Here is a 27,954-nt window from a genome sequence, read left to right as displayed (position 1 = left end):
ATGAACTTTTCATTTCAATTACTGTCCTTTTCAAAACTAAATTTTCTATCTCATTTTTATTTTCTAATTTCTCTATTGAGATTCTCTATTAAGTGCTGCTAACATACTGTCCTTTAATTCTTTGAACATATTTAAAATAGCCAATTTGAAGTCTGTTACATCCAACATCAAGCCCACTCAGTCAGTTTCCATTGACTCTCATGATTATGGGTCATGTTTTCCTAGGTTTTGTTTTCTTTCTTTTTCCTAAGGTCCAGCAGTTTCCATTTGAAAACTGAACCTTTAATATATTGCAGTAATTTGATTTATTTTATTTTTCAGAGATGTTGGGTCTCCTTTTAGTAATTCATCTGAACTTAAATTGCAGAACCAGTTTCCCTACATGGTACTCAGTTGGGACGTCTCTGGTCAGTTTTCTAATTCTTACTTTTATATTTTAGCCTGGCTTCCTACTGCGTGTGCCTGTGTCTGTACAGTTTAATGGTCGTCCAATGACTTGGGCAATGGTTGTGCTCAAATATCTCAAGTCTGTAAGACGTCCAGCCTCTGCCAGTTGACTTGTGTACAGATTGGGGAATTCATTCAACACTGCAGCCAGTTTTCCAATCTCCTTTGGTTTAAACTTTTTGTCAGGCTCTCTTGGGTCACCCCTTCAGATATGTAGTTTCCCAGTCAACTGGAGCTATATGGAGAGCTTATCTCAGTCCTTCTACGGTTCTCTCATTTCTGGGATTTCTCTATTAAATGTCTTCTGGTCCACTCCTCACCCTAAACCAGGTCCACAACCTGGAGCTAGCAAGGCAGGTTTTCTCCTCCTGTTTCCAACCAAATCCACCAATTTGTATCTGCAGAGTCACAGGTATGTCTGTCCCCCTTCTCTCTTCCCTTCCCTGAATCAAGTTACTCCCCCACCCCCATCTCTTTGGCAGCAGGGCTGCTGGTTTTCTCAGCTAATCCCAAGCTCGTAAACTTTCATTTTTCATCAACTGAGGAGGGTGGGGCAGCAGGGCAAGCCTGAAGGGTTATCTGGGAAGGGCCCAGGCTAGAAGGCCACAGACTCCCACTGTTCTCACTCCAAGTCGTAACAGTTGTGCAAGACCAATTTTTAAACTGCCTTTGGTCAATTTTCAGTATCTCTAAATGGATGTTTTTGACAATTTTTTCTGGTTTTCTATTTGCTTTTTGCAGATGAGAACTGTTAGCCTCTTCATGCCACCAGAAATTCCAGTAACATTAAAAAAAAAAAAAATCTAAGTCTTAACTCTATTAAGCCTTCATCATCACGACTTTTTATCCAATGAAAGATCATCAGAGTAATTGGTAATACTGCTTCTGAGGCAACGTTTTAGGATGTACATCCTGATGTTACTGGAAAACATGGGGAAAAAACAAACAGCCTCAATGTTTCTCATCAGGGGAATGGCTAAATCCCCATCCTGTGAATAATCTGCAATAGTTAAAAGAACAACATGGTTCTACACACACTAACGTGACAGAGCTCTCCAAAACACGTTTTTCTGTGGAAAAATGCAAGTGTCATAAAGATAGAATTGTGTCATATACATAGAACTGAAGCACACAAAACAATACTTTATCTTTTGTCAAATACAAATATGCAAATATAGAGGAATATGTCTGCAAAGAAATATAGCAAAGTATTGATATAATACATATTACCCCTGGGGAAGGAGCAGAAATTGAAAGAAAGGTTGGTGAAAAGGGCTTTTGGCTCCATCTGGTAATGTCTTTAAATTGTTATATAATTAATATATTTATCCATACCTGTGTAACAAAACAATATCTGAACAAATGAGCTGTTCAAACTATGAACTGTGTATCTGGAGAGTCAATATCATGAAGATTCCTATAAGTTTCTGTACAGACTTACAAGGATTAAAGAAAGCCATGTTACCTAATAAAATTAAGTATCCTTATATACAAGATTTTATTAGGCAAAAATGCTGAGCCTCACCTCTCAGGTCACTGATTTGTCTCCCCAAACATAAATACCTGGTGCCTTATGTATTAGTCTGTGCTTTACATCATGGATTTCTTTCCTAGTAAGCAATTTCAGTCTATGTCACATTAAATAATACCTTTTCATACTTTTAACAGGCACACTTTGAGTTACAAAGCCACTTTAAAGCCTACAATTAAGCATTACAAATAAGGAAACTCATTAACAGTTACTCTTAATTTTTAAATTTTCATCCTACCAATCAGATTTTTTTCTCCATTTTTACTCTAATCACAACCTTTATACATTTCAGAAAGGAAATAGAGCCTTCTATCCACTATGGGAACAAATGAAAATAACTTAGCTTCTACTGTTAGTCATAAATGCACACAATGAAAACTGTGGTTTCTGAATGTAGCTCCAGGGTATCTGGTATGAGATGACTAAGAATTAATTTCTATATTGATTCTTACAAATATTTATCAGGTTGGAAAACTTTTTACTCCCTTATAACACTATAACTCTCACAATTGTAAAATGACAAAATAGACTACCTTTTCTATCTGTACTAAGTGAGGAATAATTTCTTACTATTGTTGCTTTAAGAAACCCTTTTTGTAAGAGTCCTTTTAGATTTTTCTGCTAATATAAACAGGCACCCACACATGATAATTTAATTAAACCCATCAAATGGTATCAGTATAAAAATCTTAGCAATCCCTTCTCTTTACAACTCCTTCATCACTGAATCAAGCCTGCACACCACTGCAGACATTAGCTGTCTGTCGTCTCCCACCTTCATTAGTCACTTTAATATTCATACTTGTGTTCTCCCTAACTTAGAATCCTAAGTGTTGCTCTAAGTCTCTACTTAAGTTCAAATAATGATCACCTTATGTATAGATTCGGAGAAGGCAATGGCACCCCACTCCAGTAATCTTGCTTGGAAAATCCCATGGACGGAGGAGGCTGTTAGGCTGCAATCCATGGGGTCGCTAAGAGTCGGACACAACTGAGTGACATCACTTTCACTTTCATGCATTGGAGAAGGAAATGGCAACCCACTCCAGTGTTCTTGCCTGGAGAATCCCAGGAACAGGGGAGCCTGGTGGGCTGCCGTCTATGGGGTCGCAGAGTCGGACACGACTGAAGTGACTTAGCATAGCATAGCATATGTATAGATTATTACCTTTTCCTACATTTTCTATCTCACTTTAGTCTCAAAAAACTGCTGTATGCTAGAGAGTATAAGTATCATCTCCATTTTAAAGATAAGAAAAATGAGGCCCCAAAAGTTTAAGAGACTTGCCAGCAGTAAGCCAATACGATAAAAAAAAAAAAAACATGTATCAAGAGTTCAGCTTAACTGAGTAGCACCAAACCATGCTCCACTTTTCCAGCTATCATCACAGATTATAAGCAGCATTTCCCATATATGATCCCTCTACAAAACAATCTCAATAGTCTCCCTTTTACACATGTACACCCATGGCTAATTCACCTGAGTGTATGGCAAAACCCACTTTTTTGGGTTTTGGCAAAACCCATTACAATATTGTAAAGTAATTAGCCTCCAATTAAAAAAATAAAAAAAAAAAAAGAAAGAGTGAAAATATCCGAGATTGCAAGGATAACATTTTGCAAGGGACTGGCCGAGAACACAGGGATATGATGACCCCGGTTCTGTCGCTGAAGCCTTGCATTTCAAAGAGTAGCAGATATGAAGAAAAATCATGGAACAATTTAGTCTGGTCAGTGGAGAGAACACTGGGCATGAAAAAACGCAGTTCTTTGTCCCAGTCTTGTCACTATGTGGTATGACTTTATTATGATTTTTGTTCTGAAGGGGGAGATACAAATTCCTACTGGTCAACAGTGGCCATCTCTCATCATTTTTATTCTCATGCCAAATGTCTGGACACTATAATGGGATCAGAAATACCCTTGAGAAACTTGGAAGCAGTTGCAAATTTCAGTACGATGGAAGAAAATGAGTTGCCAGTCTTAACATGCTCAGGAGCAGCAGGTGACTAAAGTAAATGCCTTTAAAAACATCAGATCAGATCAGTTGCTCAGTTGTGTCTGACTCTTTGCGACACCACGAATCGCAGCACGCCAGGCCTCCCTGTCCATCACCAACTCCCAGAGTTCACTCAGACTCACGTCCATTGAGTCAGTGATGCCATCCAGCCATCTCATCCTCTGTCATCCCCTTCTCCTCTTGCCCCCAATCCTTCCCAGCATCAGAGTCTTTTTCAATGAGTCAACTCTTTGCATGAGGTGGCCAAAGTACTGGAGTTTCAGCTTTAGCATCATTCCTGCCAAAGAAATCCCAGGGCTGATCTCCTTTAGAATGGACTGGTTGGATCTCCTTGCAGTCCAAGGGACTCTCAAGAGTCTTCTCCAACACCACAGTTCAAAAGCATCAATTCTTTGGCGCTCAGCCTTCTTCACAGTCCAACTCTCACATCCATACGTGACCATGGGAAAAACCATAGCCTTGACTAGCTGGACCTTTGTTGGCAAAGTAATGTCTCTGCTTTTGAATATGCTATCTAGGTTGGTCATAACTTTTCTTCCAAGGAGTAAGCGTCTTTTAATTTCATGGCTGCAGTCACCATCTGCAGTGATTTTGGAGCCCAGAAAAATAAAGTCTGACACTGTTTCCACTGTTTCCCCATCTATTTCCCATGAAGTGGTGGGACCGGATGCCATGATCTTCGTTTTCTGAATGTTGAGCTTTAAGCCAACTTTTTCACTCTCCACTTTCACTTTCACCAAGAGGCTTTTGAGTTCCTCTTCACTTTCTGCCATAAGGGTGGTGTCATCTGCATATCTGAGGTTATTGGTATTTCTCCCGGCAATCTTGATTCCAGCTTGTGTTTCTTCCAGTCCAGCGTTTCTCGTGATGTACTCTGCGTATAAGTTAAATAAACAGGGTGACAATATACAGCCTTGACGAACTCCTTTTCCTATTTGGAACCAGTCTGTTGTTCCATGTCCAGTTCTAACTGTTGCTTCCTGACCTGCATACAAATTTCTCAAGAGGCAGATCAGGTGGTCTGGTATTCCCATCTCTTTCAGAATTTTCCACAGTTTATTGTGATCCACACAGTCAAAGGCTTTGGCATAGTCAATAAAGCAGAAATAGATGTTTTTCTGGAACTCTCTTGCTTTTTCCATGATCCAGTGGATGTTTGCAATTTGATCTCTGGTTCCTCTGCCTTTTCTAAAACCAGCTTGAACATCAGAAAGTTCACGGTTCAGATATTGCTGAAGCCTGGCTTGGAGAATTTTGAGCATTACTTTACTAGCGTGTGAGATGAGTGCAACTGTGCGGTAGTTTGAGCATTCTTTGGCATTGCCTTTCTTTGGGATTGGAATGAAAACTGACCTTTAAAAACATAGATGACCGAAATGAAATTCCAGTTTATTGCAGTGTGAAGGGTCTAGGGATTTTGGATGCTACAGATAACCAGTGGGTTAAGATACTTGTCACCACTCTATTTTATTCTCTCTCTCCCCTTGAACTGTGAAAGGTAAATAGTCATGGAATCAAACATATGTACTGAAATCTGAAAGCAAAGTATTAAATATAAAATCATTCCTTTTTTTTTTTAATTACCTTTTTTTTTCATATTCTTTGTTTAAAGTAATCTTTTGTGGAAAAACAATTATCAAGAATTCAAGAAATGCTGAAGGAAGAGTGGTACCAGATACAGATTTTAATTCTGTCACTATACACCATGTAATTCCAAAAAAATATTATTATATAACATCTAATAAACAAAGTCAAGATCTAAAGGGAATACATACACTCACAATTTCATATTTCTCTAATTGATTTTTAAATACAAACATCTGGTAAAAACAAGCTGAATGAATGGTTTTCCGGCATTCACTAAATATTTCATGTTTATTCCCTGTTTCTCCTTGTTAAATTATAACCTCTCCATGTATAAAAGCTTTCTCTTCCACTATAGTTCCCAGTATCAGATCAGATCAGTTGCTCAGTTGTGTCTGACTCTTTGCGACCCCATGAATCGCAGCACGCCAGGCCTCCCTATCCATCACCAGCTCCCGGAGTTCACTCAGACTCACGTCCATCAAGTCAGTGATGTCATCCAGCCATCTCATCCTGTGTCATCCCCTTCTCCTCCTGCCCCCAATCCTTCCCAGCATCAGAGTCTTTTCCAATGAGTCAACTCTTTGCATGAGGTGGCCAAAGTACTGGAGTTTCAGCTTTAGCATCATTCCTGCCAAAGAAATCCCAGGGCTGATCTCCTTTAGAATGGACTGGTTGGATCTCCTTGCAGTCCAAGGCACTCTCAAGAGTCTTCTCCAACACCACAGTTCAAAAGCATCAATTCTTTGGCGCTCAGCCTTCTTCACAGTCCAACTCTCACATCCATACATGACCACAGGAAAAACCATAGCCTTGACTAGCTGGACCTTTGTTGGCAAAGTAATGTCTCTGCTTTTGAATATGCTATCTAGGTTGGTCATAACTTTTCTTCCAAGGAGTAAGCGTCTTTTAATTTCATGGCTGCAGTCACCATCTGTAGTGATTTTGGATCCCAGAAAAATAAAGTCTGACACTGTTTCCACTGTTTCCCCATCTATTTCCCTTGAAGTGGTGGGACCGGATGCCATGATCTTCGTTTTCTGAATGATCTTCACGACCCAGATAATCATGATGGTGTGATCACTGACCTAGAGCCAGACATCCTGGAATGTGAAGTCAAGTGGGCCTTAGAAAAAACATCACTATGAACAAAGCTAGTGGAGGTGATGGAATTCCAGTTGAGCTCTTTCAAATCCTGAAAGATGATGCTGTGAAAGTGCTGCACTCAATATGCCAGCAAATTTGGAAAACTCAGCAGTGGCCACAAGACTGGAAAAGGTCAGTTTCCATTCCAATCCCAAAGAAAGGCAATGCCAAAGAATGCTCAAACTACCACACAGTTGCACTCATCTCACACGCTAGTAAAGTAATGCTCAAAATTCTCCAACCCAGGCTTCAGCAATATGTGAACCGTGAACTTCCTGGTGTTCAAGCTGGTTTTAGAAAAGGCAGAGGAACCAGAGATCAAATTGCAAACATCCACTGGATCATGGAAAAAGCAAGAGAGTTCCAGAAAAACATCTATTTCTGCTTTATTGACTATGCCAAAACCTTTGACTGTGTGGATCACAATAAACTGTGGAAAATTCTGAAAGAGATGGGAATACCAGACCACCTGATCTGCCTCTTGAGAAATTTGTATGCAGGTCAGGAAGCAACAGTTAGAACTGGACATGGAACAACAGACTGGTTCCAAATAGGAAAAGGAGTTCGTCAAGGCTGTATATTGTCACCCTGTTTATTTAACTTATACGCAGAGTACATCACGAGAAACGCTGGACTGGGAGAAACACAAACTGGAATCAAGATTGCCGGGAGAAATACCAATAACCTCAGATATGCAGATGACACCAACCTTATGGCAGAAAGTGAAGAGGAAATAAAAAGCCTCTTGATGAAAGTGAAAGTGGAGAGTGAAAAAGTTGGCTTAAAGCTCAACATTCAGAAAACGAAGATCATGGCATCCGGTCCCACCCCTTCATGGCAAATAGATGGGGAAACAGTTCCCAGTATAGAGCCTTGTATATATTAAGTAGTGAACAAATGTTTAGTAAATTCTTAACTAATGCTCTGAATTATTTTTCCTTTACATCACCTAGCTTTCAGGTCCGATTGGGGACAAAATTTTGTATAATCAACAACTGACATATACCAAAGTAAAATACAGTCACTTGGGGACTAGATTGAGTTTGAAATAGCACTAGTATGCCAAAGGAACCGACTCATTTCTTGTGTTAACAACGAAGAGAAAAAATCAAATTGAAGCAAAGCATGCATGAGTGTAGTTGCTCTTAGAGTAAGCAATCTTCTTTCAGAAGGGAAAATGTAAGAAGGCTCTTCATCACAGATCCTTTAACCCAAAGTGTAATTAAAAATAAACATGGTTACAAAGCAGAAACTCTTCTGACAGGCTCCAACATTTTGGCAAATTTGGATTTGACAAAATTAAGTGTCAAAGTTGAAAGAACAGTAAACAGAAAAATATTCAAGAGGACAAATATAAATATTTCTAATTTTGCTCTCACCTAGAATTTCACTAAAATTTAATAAAGATGTATATGTGCAATTTTATTTTAAAGGCATTAAGTTTATGAAGATGTGGAGAATGTAGAAAAAAGTTGACTTTGGAAGCTATAAAACATAGGGATAAAGGGCTAAGTGATTTAGCAGACACAAGAGGCCAAACTCTAAATGAACTACAAGAAAAGCAGAAAACCATTTCATTTTATAAAACAAAATCTTTCAAAGGCTGAGGAATGACCCAAAGTATTTGAGGTGAGGGGAACTGAGATAGGAAGACTCAGAAAATATTAGGTCAGTATTCATTAGATGCTTCATTAGTAAATTTTAGATATCTTTCTCCATTCTGGTAGTTTTATTTTCTTAGAGTTGGTATTTATTTTTTTAGTTTTTCATGTATACTACTTATCAATAGTTCAGTCCTACCCTCTTGGCAGGGTACTTGCTGCCCCTCACCCTCATCTATGCAGAACTGAAAACTAGAGGTAGATCTTCCAGAAGGAGTTAAGGTAAGAAGTGCCACTGGACAATGGACAATGAAATCATATGGAAAACAGGATTACTGAATGAAGAGACAACCCTTCCACCTGCTTCTCCTTCTTGACTATCAAAATACTTTAGCCTGGGCTTTAGTTTCCAGAAAGATGTGAAGAGTCTTCTCTAGAGAACATGACCAGCCTAAGTGGAAAGATAAGGCATTATCCCTAAATAATCCAGTCAGAATGGCTACAGAGAAGCTCAACCTGCAAACAGAGCTCCATGGTTTTATTTCCGTACTCATTAAAAATGAGTATTAACCTCAGGATCTCAGATACTGAGGAAAGCCTGTAACATGAATGTCAGGGACTAGAATAAACAAGCAGGTACAATCTACTTGGAATAATAAAACTATTTAAGGATAAAAGAAAATCATTAAAATTCTCAAGAGAAAATATTGTATTCATGGAACGAGAACAAGACTCCTATAGGAGATGAACACCTAGGGGAAACAAAAGAGCTTCTAAAATAAAAATGCAAAAGTAGAAATGACAAATGCAATAGAAATCATGGAAGATAAATTAGGGGAAATACCAAAAAGGTAGAAAAATAGAAGAAAAAAAAAATAGAGGACTAGCAGAGGGCATCTAAACAAGCGGAGTTATAAAAAGATTAGACAAAACAGAAGGGGGGAAAAACATTAATGAAACAATTAATATTTTCCAGAACTCAAAGCAGTAAATTCCTAGACTAAATGGGGTATATTGTACCCAGAGAAATAGATGAAAATAGAGGCATACCAAGACACATCATTGTGAAATTTCAGAACGCTAGAGACAGAGGGGAACTACAATGATATTTCAAGAATTAGGAATCAGAAGTGCTTTTGAATTTTTCAATGATGACATCTAAAGAGATTGACAATGCAATGATGAACTTAAAAACATTTCCACCCTAAAATATTTTACCCTACCAAACTATCAGTCAAGTGCAAGGACAGTTAAAAATAATTTTCAGACTTGCTTATAAGGTTTCATAAAACTAATCTACCACAAACACTTTTTCTTAGAAATTTTCTTTTTTTAAAAAAGATGTGCTGCTCTCTGAGCATGTAACAAAGGGGCAAAATAGAAAAGGGGAAGATGTGAGATAAAGCAACTAGAGGACACGATCCAGGAGAAAGGCAAAGGTAATTCTCAACAAGATGGTGATGGGTGTGTATGAGGTATGGAGAATAAGGAGTCCATCCTGGACAAGTCAGAAGGTCCTTACAGTTTATTAATGGATCAATTAATAAATACTGATTTAATAAAAATGTTAATTATGTTGGGGGAAATGAAGGATCAGAAGTGTATACGCATAGAGAGTAAGAGTAGGAAAAAGAGCTAAATTCTCATCTTTCAAAATGGTTAAAACTGAAAAAATTAAGAAATCACCCACATAAGCATACCATATAATGACATGGAGCTAAGTGCCAAAAGAAACAGCTAAAAAGTTCAAAGTAGTAGCCTCTGGGGAGCAAGAAAAAGATAAAGAGCAAGACAGTCTTTCATCTATACATGCATTAACAATTTTAATATAAAAACCTACCCAAAAATACACCTCTTCTGTGTAAACAGTAACCAGTTTCAATGCAGAAAAATCAGAATTACAACTGTTCTTGCAGTTAAAAACAAACAGTACTCTTTCTTTGAAGGTGAAAAAGACTGGGAAGACCAAGTTGTCTTCAGATGATATGCTTCATTAAATTCTTTTGGAAACACTAAGACATGAAATATATTTTGGTAGAACATTCCATTAAAGTATAACATTTAAAATCAATATTTAAAAACTTACAAAAACATTTCTAATTTCCAAAAGATGTGTATTTTCTCAGCATTCGTAAGTGTAAAGGTTTAACAAAAGGAAACTTTAAAATCAATCTTATTTAACTCATAATAAAAACTGCTTCTTCTATTTACTGCTATGTTTATCTAATTTCAACCCAAATCATTTTTCTTTACTTACACACCACTAATTCCACTACAACTCGGAACTGGGGCTCAAATATCACTGATTTGTAATCAAATACGATTCAGATGATAGTACTGTTATACTAAAATGACATCAGTCTATGTAAAAATATTTTTATAAGCTTACTAGAATTAGCTATCAATTTGGAGTATTTTATTCTTATCTCTCTCTCAACACTCAGGCTGTTGCTCACTCTTACTTTTATCAGCTTTTAAAGCACTGAGCAAAACATTACTTAAAAGTAAGTACAATGCATTGCATTAAAAATAACCACAAAAATATATTACTGATGATGAAAAAGAATAAGGAAACAGTCCCTTCTCAAACGTATGTCACTCAACCAGCTCTTCTGGGCAGGAATGCTCAGTTAAGAAGATGGAGAGCACAATTTCCCCACATAGGGAGTTATGGGAAGCAACATCAAATATAGTCTATAAAATTAGAAAACTTCATTCTATACGTCCAGATGGAAACTCTGCATAGAATAGCTTGCTAATTTTTAAAGTTTTAGAAATTCAGAAAGGCCAAAGAAGTTCTACCTCAGTGACAGCAGCCATATTTCAGCCAAAATGCAAAGATTATTTTAGGCTTTAACCTCACATTTCTTATTTGGAAGAATTTCTGGTTGTAAGAAACTTGAGGAACATGCAATATGTTCAAAGTGGTGAAAGAATACTCTAAATAGATAAAATGACAACTGAATGCCAGTACTATTTTAGACTTTTTCTCATTGCAATTTTCCGCATAGGAAGCATAAACACTAGACACAACTGGATATCCTTGCCAGCCCTTCAATTCTAGCCATTAAAGAGCTGGATACCATGTTTTGAGAATACTGGTAATAAAATGAACCAGAAATATGGTAATTTGTGTCTCTCATAAAATTTCAAAAGGTTAGATAAAAATACTGTTTCAAATACTGCAGAAAGTTTTTACAAGTCCTCTTCTATAATGACAGTTTTCTGCTGTAATAGGATTTCCTTCATATGCTTGGTTTGATAAAATTGCATTAATGGTGTAGTTTACATTTAGACTTAGTGAAAAGATTTACCCAGGAGCCTGGTTACAACTCACCTACACTCATTTCCATACAGGTAGCCCTAGACAAAATTATCTGTGAATCAAATTTGTCTTTACCTCCCCCTTCACCTCCGATCTCCATGGCGCTTTCCTTCCATTCAGTGCCCTCATTCCTATTCTTATCCCAGGTTTTGCAGATGCTCAAACTTCCCTGAAAGAAAATGAAAGTGAAAGTGAAGTCGCTCTTTGCGACCCCATGGACTGTAGTCTACCAGGTTCCTCTGTTCATGGGATTTTCCAGGCAAGAGTACTGGAGTGGGTTGCCATTTCCTTCTCCAGGGGATCTTCCCAACCCAGGGATCAAACCCAGGTCTCCCACATTGTAGGCAGACACTTTACCTGTCTAAGCCAACAGGGAAGTCCTAAACTTCACTATTTCTCTCCAAATCAGCAAAGTCCCAAGTACTGCTGCATGCCTCTATTACTTGTCCCTTGGTTCTCTCACATTCTCTATTTCAAGTATTTACTACCCAAGTCAGCAAATGACTTTGTCAGAAGGGAAAAGAGGTTATCATTTATGATTTACTGAAATTACCCTCCACTTGTAGAATCAACTACAGTAGCACCATTTCTAACCTCTTTTTCTCAAATCTCACAAGAAAATATGCCCTTCATCCTATATGAAGCTGCTGGCTGTGTGATGAATCAGTCCCTCCCACCCACTGGAGGACCATGACCCACGGGCTATCCCTCTCCAGTTACTTCAGTATATTTTCTTCATTTGTCATCTCCACATTTATAAATATTAACATCTTCCTTATCTTTCAGTGACAATATTTTAAATTTGAACCCATTTCCCTTTTAAGTCACATCTTCCTATCTCTCCTTTTTCCCACCACACCAAGCTTCTCTAAAAAGTAGTCACCCTGGACATCTCTTCTTCAATTCTCCACCTTCCCATTCTCACCACTGCTATCTGGCTTCCCTAGCCATCACTTTCCTCAAACTTCCCATGTTTAGCAACAAGCTAACTGAAAAATCAGGGGAGGCGGCCGAGAGGAGCAAACTCACGTCTAAGGAGCAGTGGCTGTGCGGGCACAGGAAGGCCAAGAGGAGCTACTCCATATTCAAGGTCAGGAGGGGCGGTGGTGAGGAGATACACCTCATCCAACGTAAGGAGCAGCGGCTGTGCTTTGCTGGAAGAGCCGTGAAGAGATACCTCATGTCCGAGGTAAGAGAAACCCAAGTAAGATGGTAGGTGCTGAGAGAGGGCATCAGAGGGCAGACACACTGAAACCATAATCACAGAAAACTAGCCAATCTGATCACATGGACCACAGCCTTGTCTAACTCAATGAAACTAAGCCATGCCCGTGGGGCCACCCAAGATGGGTGGGTCATGGTGGGGAGGTCTGACAGAATGTGGTACACTGGAGAAGGGAATGGCAAACCACTTCAGTATTCTTGCCTTGAGAACCCCATGAACAGTATGAAAAGGCAAAATGATAGGATACTGAAAGGGGAACTCCCCGGGTCAGTAGGTGCCCAATATGCTACTGGAGATCAGTGGAAAAATAACTTCAGAAAGAATGAAGGGATGGAGTCAAAGCAAAAACAATACCCAGTTGTGGATGTGACTGGTGATAGAAGCAAGGTCTGATGCTGTAAAGAGCAATATTGCATAGGAACCTGGAACGTCAGGTCCACAAATCAAGGCAAATTGGAAGTGGTCCAACAGGAGATGGCAAGAGTGAACATCGACATTCTAGGAATTAGCGAACTAAAACAGACTGGAATGGGTGAATTTAACTCAGATGACCATTATATCTACTACTGTGGGCAGGAATCCCTCAGAAGAAATTGAGTAGACATCATGGTCAACGAGAGAGTCCAAAATGCAGTACTTGGATGCAATCTCAAAAACGACAGAATGATCTCTGTTCGTTTCCATGGCAAACCATTCAATATCACAGTAATCCAAGCCTATGCCCCAACCAGTAACGCTGAAGAGGCTGAAGACTTACAAGACCTTTTAGAACTAACACCCACAAAAGATATCCTTTACGTTATAGGGGACTGGAATGTAAAAGTAGGAAATCAAGAAACACCTGGGGTAACAGGCAAATTTGGCCTTGGAGTACGGAATGAAACAGGACAAAGGCTAATAGAGTTTTGCCAAGAGAACACACTGGTCATAGCAAACACCCTCTTCCAACAACACAAGAGAAGACTCTACACATGGACATCACCAGATGGTAGACACCGCAATCAGATTGATTATATTCTTTGCAGCCAAAGATGGAGAAGCTCTATACATTCAGCAAAAACAAGACCAGGAGCTGACTCTGGCTCAGATCATGAACTCCTTATTGCCAAATTCAGACTTAAATTGAAGAAAGTGGTAAAACCACTAGACCATTCCGGTATGACCTAAATCAAATCCCTTATGATTATACAGTGGAAGTGAGAAACAGATTTAAGGGACTAGATCTGATAGATAGAGTGCCTGATGAACTATGGATGGAGGTTCATGACATTATACAGGAGATAGGGATCAAGACCATACCCATGGAAAAGAAATGCAAAAAAGCAAAATGGCTGTCTGAGGAGGCCTTACAAATGGCTGTAAAAAGAAGAGAAATGAAAAGCAAAGGAGAAAAGGAAAGATATAAGCATCTGAATGCAGAGTTCAAAGAATAGCAAGAAGAGATAAGAAAGCCTTCCTCAGCAATCAATGCAAAGAAATAGAGAAAAACAATAGAATGGGAAAGACTAGAGATCTCTTAATGAAAATTAGAGATACCAAGGGAACATTTCATGGAAAGATGGGCTTGATGAAGGACAGAAATGGTATGGACCTATCAAAAGCAAAAGATACTAAGAAGAGGTGGCAAGAATACACAGAAGAACTGTACAAAAAGGAGCTTTATGACCCAGATAATCACGATGGTGTGATCACTCACCTAGAGCCAGACATCCTGGAATGTGAAGTCAAGTGGGCCTTAGAAAGCATCACTACGAACAAAGCTAGTGGAGGTGATGGAACTCCAGTTGAGCTATTTCAAATTCTGAAAGATAATGCTGGAAAGTGCTGCACTCAATATGCCAGCAAATTTGGAAAACTGAGCAGTGGCCACAGGACTGGAAAAGGTCAGTTTTCATTCCAATCCCAAAGAAAGGCAATGCCAAAGAATGTTCAAACTACCGCACAATTGCACTCATCTCACACACTAGTAAAATAATGCTCAAAATACTGCAAGCCAGGCTTCAGCAGTACGTGAACCGTGAACTTCCTGATGTTCAAGCTGGTTTTAGAAAAGGTAGAGGAACCAGAGATCAAATTGCCAACATCTGCTAGAGCATCAAAAAAGCAAGAGAGTTCCAGAAAAACATCTAGTTCTGCTTTATTGACTATGCCAAAGCATTTGTCTGCGTGGTTTCCACAATTTCCACATAATTTCCACAATTAACTGTGGAAAATTCTGAAAGAGATAGGAATACCAGACCACCTGACCTGCCTCTTGAGAAACCTATATGCAGGTCAGGAAGCAGCAGTTAGAACTGGACATGGAACAACAGACTGGTTCCAAATAGGAAAAGGAGTACGTCAAGGCTGTATATTGTCATCCTGCTTATTTAACTTCTCTGCAGAGTACATCACGAGAAACACTGGACTGGAAGAAGCACAAGCTGGAATCAAGATTGCCAGGAGAAATATCAATAACCTCTGATATGCAGATGACACCATCCTTATGGCAGAAAGGGAAGAGGAACTAAAAAGCCTCTTGATGAAAGTGAAAGAGGAGAGTGGAAAAGCTGGCTTAAAGCTCAACATTTAGAAAACGAAGATCATGGCATCCGGTCCCATCACTTCATGGCAGATAGATGGGGAAACAGTGTCAGACTTTATTTTTCTGGGCTCCAAAATCACTGCAGATGGTGACTGCAGCCATGAAATTAAAAGACGCTTACTCCTTGGAAGGAAAGTTATGACCAACCTAGATAGCATATTCAAAAGCAGAGCACTTTGCCAACAAAGGTGCGTCTAGTCAAGGCTATGGTTTTTCCAGTGGTCATGTATGGATGTGAGAGTTGGACTGTGAAGAAGGCTGAGCTCCAAATAATTGATGCTTTTGAACTGTGGTGTTGGAGAAGACTCTTGAGAGTCCCTTGGACTGCAAGGAGATCCCACCAGTCCATCCTAAAGGAGATCAGTCCTGGGTGTTCATTGGAGGGACTGATGCTGAAGCTGAAACTCCAGTTCTTTGGCCACCTCATGCGAAGGGTTGACTCACTGGAAAAGACTCTGATGCTGGGAGGGATTGGGGGCAAGAGGAGAAGGGGACGACAGAGGATGAGATGGCTGGATGGCATCACCAACTTGATGGACATGAGTTTGAGTGGACTCTGCGAGTTGGTGATGGACAGGGAGGCCTGGCGTGCTGTGATTCATGGGGTCGCAAAGAGTCGGACATGACTGAACGACTGAACTGAACTGAAAAATCAATCACATATTCTGTCCACATTCTGCCTGAGGGCAGACGGTCACTCCTGTTGGTCTTTCTTAGATTTTAATTGCTTTATGAGTGATATTACTCACTCTTAGGACTTCAACCAATTTCTATGTGAACAGAATTTTCAAATCTTGGTTACAGCACTCACTGTTCTCCAACTGTCTTCTAATGTACTTCCCCTGGGAACTCCAAAGATGGTGCCTTTAATTTACCATTTTCAAAACTATTCACTCATGCTAGAGATTCTAGCTCTTGTTATTATGATATCACCATCCAACCATTCTCCAAAGCTTAAAATCTCAGAATCTTGATTTTTTTTTAATTCTCCCTAACCCTGACATCAAATTCTCCTCCAAATCCTTCTCATTCTACTACACAAAGTCTAAAATATTCACCCCCATCACAGTTTCTGATCTCTGATCTTTGATTTACAGTTTCTACCTCTTCTCTTGTCTAGACTATATTAAAAGTCTCTTAACTGGTTGACTAATCTCCTTTTTTCTTACCCTGGACCCAGCTTCATGCTGTGTCCAGGAAGTATCCTAGTTAAAGTAGTGAGCTCATCCATAGAAAAACTAGATCCACAGAGTTTTTTTTTTTTTTTTTTAATAGCTCAAATAGTGAGCGCCATTCCTAATTTGCTCTCACAATGCAGTAGCCCAGCTTCTAATAAATTTTTTGACCTAGTCACTAATTAGTAAAGCAGCTTAAAGCTCCATTGCTGTATTATAAGAAAATACGCAGAATTATAACTGAACCAGTGGAACTGTCCAGAAGTGTTTTTTATACAATAAGCACTAATAAACATGAAATACAACTACAGGATCAGTGCCTGATTGTATTAAATATGAAAATGTGAATCTTTTTTAGTATACCCCAAACTAGATTTCCAGAATAAATTTCACTGATAGTTTTTTCAGGATAACACATATTATATATGCAGTTACAGGTGGCACCAGTGGTAAAGAATCCACCTGCCAATGCAGGAGACATAAGAGACGTGGGTTCAATCCCTGGGTCAGACAGATACCCTGGAGGAGGGCATAGCAACCTACTCTGGTATTCTTGCCAGGAGAATCCCATAGACAGAGGAGCCTTGGCAGGCTACAGTCCATAGCGTCACACAGAGTTGGACACAACTGAAGTGGCTTAGAGCACACACACACATATATGGGGAATTCAAAGCAGATCCAATGATAAAGTGGTTTTTAAATTCAGCCATGATAGAGGTAATGACTCAAAACCCAACTTTGTACCCCTCCACTGCTGTCACTTTACTCCAAGCCACCACCATCTGTTGCTCATTTATTTCAGTAGTCATTCAGTTGATCCCCAACTTTCACTCCAGTTCTCAACAATATTCTCTAGATTGGCTAGAGCAATCATTTAAAACATGTACAGATTGTTACTTTTCTGCCAAAACCATCCAAAGGGTTCCCACATCTAAATGATGATAATACTCAACATGCCCAAAACTCAAATTACATCCTAAATCTGGTCACCCTCCAGTATTCCCTATTTCAGTTAATGGCACCGAGGTACACATGTTCAACTTCCTTTATTCCCAGTACCTCTGAAGAACTGATGCTTTTGAACTATGGTGTTGGAGAAGACTCTTGAGAGTTCCTTGGACTGCAAGGAGATCAAACCAGTCAATCCTAAAGGGAATCAGTCCTGAATATTCATTGGGAGGACTGATGCTGAAGATGAAGCTCCAATACTTTGGCCACCTGATGCAAAGAATTGACTCTAGAAAAGACCCTGAAGCTGGGAAAGACCGAAGGCAGGAGGAGAAAGGGAAATAGAAGACGAGATAGTAAGATGGTATCACCGACTCAATGGACACGAGTTTGAGCAAACTCCAAGAGTTGGTGACGGACAGGGAAGCTTGCCGTGCTCTGGTCCATGGGGTCACAGAGAGTGTGACATGACTGAAAGACTGAACTGAATTGAATCTACCACCAAGGCTTTTCAATCTATTATCTTACATATCTTACAAACACATCCCTTTTTCTTTATCTCCACTGTCACTTACTTAGTTCATACTCTCAGCTTAACTTCTAAAATCTATTTATTTTTCCGACTTCACCTATTCCTGATACACCATCAGAGTGAACTTTCCAAAATACAATATGACCATGTTTCTCCCTGGTTAAAATCATTCACTGGCTCCTCATCACCTATAAAATTCAAATTACTTAACATGGCATAAGGACCTCATATCCCCCCAACTCCTTTACCTGTTCAAAGGTAAAGGAGGTCCTCCTTAAGAGGTCCTTTTAATTCCAGCCACACCGGGCCATTTGCTATCCATAAGCCTGTTGCTTCATACTGCTGTAACTTTACCTTAATGGTGAAGCCTTTCCTGACCCATCCTAGCAGTTCCTAGGGCAGAACATACAGCACTTATACCATAGTACATTTGGTCCTCATTATTCATGGAGTCTGAATTTGTGAATTTGCCCACTTGATAAAATTTACCTTTAACGCCAAAGTCAAAATGCACGGTGCTTTTGTTGTCATATGAAGACACTAAGCAGCAAAAACGACATGCCTAAGTGTGTGCATCCCCAGCTTAGGTTTAATGAGGCAACACTCTGCTTTCTTGTTTTACTCTCACACAAAAAATAGGTATCCTTTTTATGGTTTATTGAGTGTCATGTTTTTCACATTTTTGTGCTTGGTTATTTTGCTGTCTGAAATGTCCCCCAAGCATAGTGCATAAGTGCTGTCCAGTGTTCCTAACCACAAAGAAGTAGGTGATGTGCCTTGCAGAGAAAATACAAGTGTCTGAAGAGCTTCCTTTAGGCATGAAATTATAGTGCTGTTGGCCGTTCAATGTTAATGAATCAAGTATATACACACACATATATTAATAGATATATATAGATACATATGCATCAAGATGTCTTTAAACAGCAACACACAGAAAGCAAGGTTATGTACTGACCAGTTAATGAAAATGTGACTGGGGCTTGTAGGAACCTAACCCCCTTCTAGCCTAGAGACAATGGCTCAGTATTCCCCAATTCAGTGTTCAAAGAGACTTACAGAACAAAACTACCACAAAGAATGAATAATGAGAAGTGACTGTATTTTCATTTACATGTCTGTCTTTACCACAAATTAGTGGGTTCTCTGAGGGCAGAAATAGCATCTTATTTATCTTTGAACTCTAACTCTTATTATTATGCCAAATGTACTGCAGTTAACATTTATTGCACATAATTTAAAAAATTGTGGTTTCTCATTGTTGTAATTTTCCCTTATATATTTAGACTTCATGGTAAGATCCCCATGCTGCTTCCCACCCCAGGGAGGCCCTGCTCAACTGCACAGTTAATGCCCTGAACCTTGTCCTTCATCCCTGTCCTTTCACCTCTTTTATAGCTAAATATCATGCTTTTTAAGTTCAAATTTAAAAAAGAAAAAAGAAAAATGTAGTTAAATGAACAGGCATTTATAGAGATTTAGTTTTCATCAGGTCAGTTAGCACTGATGGACTTGGACCTAAAAAATAGGAGACAAGCTTCCAGAAACAAAGGAAGGCTGAGCACAGACGTCTACACTGTCTCCCTCCTGAGGACTCACTGAAATGACAGAATACATGCTTTTTAAAAAGAATAGAAATATTACTGGAGGTGGATGAAAGAGAAATGAGAGATTAAATACCAGAAATTTTAGGAAATACTAGAAGTCAGAAAGTAGGGGAAGATGCTTGCATGTCCAACAAAAAGATGGACTTAAAAATCTGGAAATCATTCTCTCACAAATAGAACAGAAATACTAACCAAAATATCCAAAACATCCTCTCAAGTACAACAGCTAGTGCTCAAGAAACTCCCCATGGGCCCATGTGAAGAGGATAAAAACAAACTGGTAAGCACGTGCTTGAGTCATGGCTGCACAAAGGGTTCGCAGAGTCAGCACCTAGTTCAGAAGCAGCAGGTTAGGCCTTGGTTTGTTCAAAATGAACTGCCAACTTAGACCCCTCCACATAGAGCAGGAACCATACAAGACTAACCCCACCTGGCTGAAGATACACCTGTTGGCTAAGGAAGACAATGAGGATATGAGCCTTTTACAGCCTGAACACCATATTAGGGGGCAATACAACCTGAGAATTTGTAACCACAGCCTACTCTCCAGGATTCAGAGTTCCCCTATACCTACTTAATTCAGAAAACTCCAAGCAGAAAAATTACAGAGGTGCCCAAGAAAATCCTTAGCAAATCTTCCCTGGAGGAATGTGCCCCCTAATCAGACTGCACAGAATCCCCTGAATAAAACCCAACCAAGCATGAGCTGGCCATTTGAAAAATCATACACACACACACACACACACACAAACACTCAAGAAGAGAAAAGAAAAAAAGACAGGTAACTGAGAACACAAGAGTAATGCTGTCATAAAGGAAAGCAGGGAAGACTGAAAAACCATAGTAATCTAAGCCATTATAAGTAAGCACAGTTCTTCCCAAGTGAATTTTTTTCTGGGCCTCCCATGAGAAATGCATGTGTGCTCAAATATTCTTCTTTCATAGTAGAGTCAATAAAGTTGAAAAAATAGACATATTTTCAAAGATACACAGTGTAATTTTAAACTTTACAATACTCTCACCCAGGACCAGTACCATTCCCTCCCCAAGAGCATTTGGAAACGTGTGAAGGCATCTTTCATACTCCAGTGGCTATGGCAGAGAACTGGGGCACTGAACACTAAGCGGTGTTCAGCACAATCCCACATGACAAAGTACAGTGCTGCCAAAAACGCCAAACACCAATTGTTGAGAAACACTTTACTGATATGACTCAGTTCGAAACTGTTATCAATGAATAACTCCATGAAGTAAGATTGGGAACAGAAAAATTTTAAACTTTCATTGTACATTCATCCTTCTGTGTTATTTTAATTGCTTATCATTAAGATTAGAATTCTCAAAAATTAAAAATAAGTTTATATAAATAAGTAACGAGAGGGAGAGCTGTCCTGTTTATCAGTCAACGTCAATCCTTCCCTTTAGATAGGGTGGTTCAGCACACCAAGGATAAAAGCAGTGCATCAGACTACCCTGGAATTCTTAGACTCAGAAGAGTAGTCTCTGCAAGCATTTAAATATTTCTTAGATAAAACATCTCCTGAATTAAAACAGAGTTATTGATGCTGGCTGTGCGCTTAGGCAGTGAGGACCCAAAACCTCTTTCATGAGGCGGCAGCTGCCTGCAATGCTCTCCACGGCTGACAGACGCCCAAGGAAGGAGTCAAGACTCAAAGCAATAAGTATGCATGTTTGAAGCAGTGGGGTAGATGTTTCTGTTGTGCAGTTCCAGAATATGTCACTCAATAGACAAGTGAATGTCTCTTTAACAGGTCAATGAGGCAGATCAGTTTTAGACTGATGGAAGGCCAATTAACAAAACATCTGCACAGATGAAAACAGAAGATTAAGACATAAGTGATACATACTAGAAGTAGACAGAAAATATTTACTACAAAAAAACAAAAAACAAACCTACACTTACTCCAGAACTTCACCTCTCAGAGATAAATTTTCAACACACACACACACATAGACACATAAACACAATATGGATCCACCACCTCCTGACTACTACATAATTGCTCTGTACTTCTGCTTTTCCTCCCTATTCTTTTCATACACAGAGTACCTAGGACAGCTGACCCTTGAACAATGGGGCTTTTAACTGTGTAGGACCACTTAAACGTGGGTATTTTTTAACAGTAAATACTACAGTACTACCCAATCTATGGTTGGTTGAATTCACAGGTACCAAGGAACTCTAGGTAAGAGGCCCAACAATAAATTAGCCACAGATTCCCAGCCCCTCCACTCCACCATCTACCATGTCATTCAAGGGTCAGTGTATATACACAGGCATATGGCACTTGTACTTTACTAAATGATCAATATGTTTAAGTCAACATCAAATTGAGGTAGGTTAAGGGAAAAAATTGGTTCTTAATGTTTTCACTTATCATTATAAAGCCATTATAATTACAATACCTTTTAAAATACCTTTTTGTATGCAGCTGTTAAATGTAATGTTGTAGGTATGGCAATCTATCTATAAGCAGGGATAAAATCATTCAAAAAGAAATAACTCCTACACAGCTTTTCCAGGAGTCAAGTATTTCATTTAAATAAACTTGTATATCCAAGTGGCTTAGTGGTAAAGAATCTGCCTGCAATGCAGGAGATGTGGGTCTGATCTCTGGGTCGAGAAGACGCCCTGGAGGAGGGCATGGCAACCCACTCCAGTATTCTTGCCTGGAGAATCCCATGGACAGAGGAGCCTGGCAGGCTACGGTCTATAAAGTCGCAAAGAGTCAGACAAGACTGAACAACTGAGCACGTGTGCATGCGTGGGCACACCCACACACAAAAGAAAGATTATAACTGTTTTAAATAATGTTAAAAAAAAAACCTTGCATAAAAAATGAGAACATTTAAACATCACTAGAAGATTTAAACATCACTAGAATAAAACCTGGACTCAAGAACTAGTGCAACCCAGACCTAGGACCTGAAGCACATGAAAAAGTATTCTTACAAAAGAAAGTACTTAAGAAACTACATCAAAAGGCCCTCAGAATTTGGAAATCAAAGTGCATCTAATCAAAGTACCCAAGATGCACGTGCTCAGTTGTGTCCAACTCTTTGCGACTCCTTGGACTGTAGCCTGTCAGGCTCCTCTGTCCATGGAATTTTCCAGGCAAGAATACTAGAGGGGATTGCCATTTCTTTCTCCAGGGGATGTTCCCAACCCAAGGATCAAACCTGTATCTCTTGCATCTCCTTGTATCGGCAGACAGAGTCTTTACCAGTGCGCCACCTGGGAAAGAAAGTGAAACCGCTTAGTTGTGTCCGACTCTTTGCAACCCCACAGACTGTAGCCACCAGGTTCCTTGTCCATGGAATTCTCTAGGCAAGAATACTGGAGTGAATTGCCATTCCTTTTTCCAGGGGATCTTCCCAACCCAGGGATCAAACCCAGGTCTCCCACGCTGCAGGCAGATTCTTTACCATCTGAGCCACCGACGTCCCTAGTGCCACCTGGGAAGCCCAAGACCTAGCCTGAGGATACGAACACAGTAAAGAAAACAGTGACAATCAAGTGTATTGTAAGCTGTGGGAAGAAAGAAGACATTAACAGAAGACAATTAACAATCAGACTTGCAAAAAAAAGAAACAATAAATTGATACAGGTCTTTAAAATTGCCCAGGGAAAAACTGCTTACTCCCATACTCCAGGGCTATTCAATCTTGGCACTATTGGCATTTTGGGCTCTGTTATGGGGGGGCGGGGGTGTCCTATGAATTGTTCAGTAGCATCCTTGCTCTACCCACTAGATGCTAATAAGCAGCCCCCATCTGAACTGTGACAACCAAAAATCTTCAGATATTACCAAATACCCAGCGGGAGGCAAAAACTGTCCCCTTAAAGCATCAATGGTATATTCTAAACAATGTGAATCAAGCTAATAAAGTTTGATACTTCTACCATCAAAATCACCTCACTTTTCTTGATCACACAGTAAATGTCTCATATTAATTTGGCTTTCATAGCTCAGTTGGTAAAGAATCTACCTGCAATGCAAGAGACCGCAGTTTGATTTCTAGGTCGGGAAGATCCTCTGGAGAAGGGAAAGGCTACCCACTCCAGTACTCTGACCTGGAGAATTCCATGGACTGAACAGTCCATGAGGTCACAGAGTTGGACACAACTGAACAACTTTCACGTTCAGAGAAAGTATGATCATGGCATGGTCGTAAGAGGTATTTGCTATACAATTTCTTTTTTTTGGTGAATTAAAAAAAAAAGTCAGAGAGGAAGACCTATGACCATACTTTATATATGCTCTCTGATAAGGCAAGTCAAATCTTTTTTGACTTCACATACTTCCCCACAACTTCTAGCACTGAAATATTTTTCAGGCACTAGAGCACTTTTAAAATATAATATTCCTGGTTTAATATTTTTATCATCTTCCTCACTACTACCAGTGTCTTGATTTTCTAAGTTTCCCCTTTTCTTAATTTTTAGTTCCTCTGTCCCTCTTTTTCCATGACAGCACCCACCAGCACCTCAATTATCATTACAGTAAATATCCTCCCTTTGAAGTTAATAGTATACCATGAAAATCCAAATAAATTTGACTTATTAATATCCAGGTAAGTGGTCTCAAAAGAACTTTTTTATCCTTTGATAATGAAAAGGGTTGAATATGGTTGAGAACAGCCTACTGAAATCTAAAGAATATAACAACTTATTTAAAAATAAGAAACTAAATGAAACTTTTAAAACAAGAACAGGGCTTATCTTGGGAAAAGATCCCTAAACTCTGAAAAATCCAGGGACTTTCCTTGGCCTAGGAATCCCTTGAAAACTTCAAAATACCTCTGTATTCCATTTAACTGGCCAAAGTGAATTCACAATTTCACTATTAATATATTCATCTTTTACTCTCCATTTTCTCTGCCACCTCTGTCTTCCAAGCTCTCGCTGCTTCACCTTTAAATTACCACTGCAAGGCTTCTCCTTTTCTTCACTGTAATTCACTCAGTTGTAAGACTATCACACAGCTCGTTAAATCATCATTTTAATGACAATACTGCATTAGAAAAATAGGGCTTTCTGCCATCTGGAAATACTTACATTTCTTTTAAAAATTGAGCTTTTCATCGAATCAATTGAATTCCTCTATTCTCTAATACAAACTCTCTGTCCTAACCACATTGATCTTTTTACTTCCTATACTTACAACCACACATCTCATTCCCACCTAAATGCCTTCATTCATGTTACCTCACCCAAAAATATTCTTTTTTTCTTAGCTATTCAATATCTCACCAACTGATGACCCACTTCTTGCTTTTTTATAATTAAAGTTTTAGAACTAAACGCATCTTAGGACTTTTCTCAAAATTAATCCAATCAAATGAGTAGCAAGTCCCCCTCTACAGGTAAGAATTTCTTTTCTTAATCTATCTCAGAACTAACAGTCTGCTGCACATGATAAACCACTACTTACGTGCCAACTTCTGAAGTTTCCTAATTTGTTCAATAATAAATGCTAAGAATTGCCTAAGCTCATGGGCCAATGCTTGGCTGAGGGGATACAAAGACTGTTTCTTCCCTCTTTTTTACTATATGAAATTCCAGTATATACACATATTCATGGATTTCCTTCTGGTAAACATTTCTAGAGTGTAAACCAATTCTAAGTTGCTGTTTCTGGAGATACTTTTGGGAAAGAGGGAACTGCAGGTTTGGAAGATAGAAGAGAAATAAAGAGATGGCAGAGTAGGAGTAGAAGATATTTGCAGGGCCCTGCTAAAAGAGATAGAAACAGACAAAACACATCTCCAGCCTTCGATCTAGAATCACAGTGTGTTGGGAAGGAGAGAACAAAGGTGAGAAAGGAAGGACCAGCAGCCACATCAGTGTTCCACTGTGTCACATTCTGACGTGAACTGGCATGAAGTTACCAGAGCTGGAAAGGAACTATAAATACCCACTTGGCTATAGCGAGCAAGTCAAATAAAGGTTACTAAAAGCTTATTTTTTAATCTCAAATATTCAAGTTACGCTATCTCTACAACAACAGTTAGTAACCTTTAAGTGAAAATAAGAAAGGCTCTGAATAAGATACACTAAAAATTGCTTCCCAACCCCAAGACTGGAAATCCTGAAACATTTCTTTGAAGAAAGTAGGGGAAACTAATACCTGATATTTCAAAACTGCATAAAATGCTGATATAGCTAATGCTTTAATTGGGAGGACATTAAAGCTTCTAAGATTTCTTAAGGGTTCACTCACAATCTGACTCCTTGGCCTGACATCTCCTGTAACAGTTTAAATTCCTTCAGGGAAGGTATCTCTGCCTTGGGGTTTTCAAGAACCCAGTGCTAAGGGTGGCGAGGGCAGCTGTGATTGATGGCTTTGCCCATTTGCCTCACAGTGTTCCGACCTTCTTAAAAAATGTGGTTTAATTTTTTTCATTTATCCCCGATTACAAATGACAATTAGCAGTTTAAAACAGAAAATACCTGAATCAACTTATACAAAATCATGCATGACTATCATTTAATTTCTACAATAAGCAACTTAAATGAATTAAATTTCTTTTAACTCAGCTACCTAAGTTACTCAGTATACTACCCAAGTATACCAAAATCTCAGGTAGAAGGATATTTAATAGATGAGTAAAAAGGCAAATAACTTTACATAAAATGAAACTTCCCTTAAACATTTCATTATATGTAGATATATATATATATATATATTTTCTAGGTAAAATAAAAAGACAAATCCACTTGAAGACAGTGACACTCATCCCAAAGACTAAAGAATTCCTATAATATGGTAAGGAACCATTATGAACATATAACAAGTATGATTATTGTCTTCATTCCCAACTAAATGCTATATTTTCAAACACTACTTACTTCTTTAGATTTTAGGGGCAAAGAAGAAAGAAAATTCAGGATTGTGTGAATTTTATAAAAATTTTAGATCATGCCTGAAGGAATCTTTGAGGTCACATAGTCATCTTTCCACCTAATATTTAACTTGCCTTTGTAAACACACTGAAATGTCATATAAAAATAAGACTTAGTAACTTTAGTTAATAGCACATACCTTATTGGACTACTTTAAAAGCAAAATTCTTATAAAAAATATTTATTAAGTAAGACATAGTTCTTATGCTGGAAAGAAAAATGTGAAAAAATGAATCAAGCTAAGGCAACTGAAAATATGTTTATTCAACAAATATCCACTGAACATTTAACACTGTACCAAACAGTAAGAGAAGGAAAGGATACTGACATTTACTGACTGTCCCAGACTGAGTGCTAGACACTTTGTATTTATTATCCAATTAAAACCTTACACCAACCCTACAATGTAAGTATTACAACCCCTATTTTAGAGATGAAGTATCAATATATCAAGTTCAACAATAATACCAGGATCTGCCAGCAAGCTTATTATTTGTACCACACAGAGAGCTCTGTGTCCTGGACAAAGTAAAAGAGATGGAAGTTACAAAAACTGGAATTACAATCCACATCCCTAACTCACTTGCTGAGTAAGAAAATAATAAAATACCCAGTTTCAAGAAATTGTGCTATTTAACTACATAAGAAACTGAAAATATTTTGTTAGTAAGCAAAACACCAAATAATATTTGTTGCAGTTAATGAAAAGTAAATCAAGCATTAATATGAATAGCAATAAAGTATTTATGCAATATTATATAATTTATAAAGTTATTACAGTATTAAAACAAAATTTTCCAAAACTTCCAAAAATCTGAAAGTAACTATGAAATTAGCTCTATGTCACATGAGAAACTACTTAAGTGAGCTACAACTGGAAGAAGTATTTGCAATATATTAGAGCAATTCTTTTCTGTACAAAACAAAGATTTCTTTTTATATACACACACTATATATATATATATTTGATACAAGACCACCAGAGTCATATTGTTCTTTATATGAAAGCCAAATTGAATGCTTTAGAGAGATCCAAAGAAAGCAAGTGACAAAACAATAATACAAAAAAATCCAAATTGCTGTATAATTAAGTGTAAGTCAACTATAAACAATCGAGGAGTCATAAAACACTACAAAGATCCTACACTCAGATTCCTCCACAAACTTTTAAGTTCTTTCTCCAAAGCCAGAGCAAGTTTCTATAAGAATATTGACCCAGAGCTCCACTCAAAAGATACACACTCAAAGAAAATGTTAGTGTGTGCATGTGTATTTGTATTTTGAAAGTGAAAATGTTATTT

At 38.5% G+C, this 27,954-nt stretch overlaps 1 protein-coding gene across 6 annotated transcripts in view; it reads right to left on the bottom strand.

The window, feature by feature from the left end:
• PALS2 (protein associated with LIN7 2, MAGUK p55 family member) overlaps positions 1-27,954 on the bottom strand; it is a 135,056-nt gene that overhangs the window by 98,497 nt on the left and 8,605 nt on the right. The window contains exon 1 of one of the 6 annotated variants that reach the window (XM_070369439.1): positions 11,730-11,751. The exons of the other annotated variants lie outside the window; for them this stretch is intronic. The gene's annotated coding sequence lies outside the window, so the exon portion shown is untranslated. Of the gene's footprint in view, positions 1-11,729; positions 11,752-27,954 lie in introns of those variants that run through there. 6 annotated transcript variants of the gene reach the window in all.

The sequence above is a fragment of the Bos mutus genome, chromosome 4 (assembly GCF_027580195.1).
Source record: "Bos mutus isolate GX-2022 chromosome 4, NWIPB_WYAK_1.1, whole genome shotgun sequence".
Lineage (NCBI taxonomy): Eukaryota > Metazoa > Chordata > Mammalia > Artiodactyla > Bovidae > Bos > Bos mutus.
Note: the sequence above shows the minus strand (reverse complement) of the source record. Positions and strands in the feature narration are given on the sequence as shown.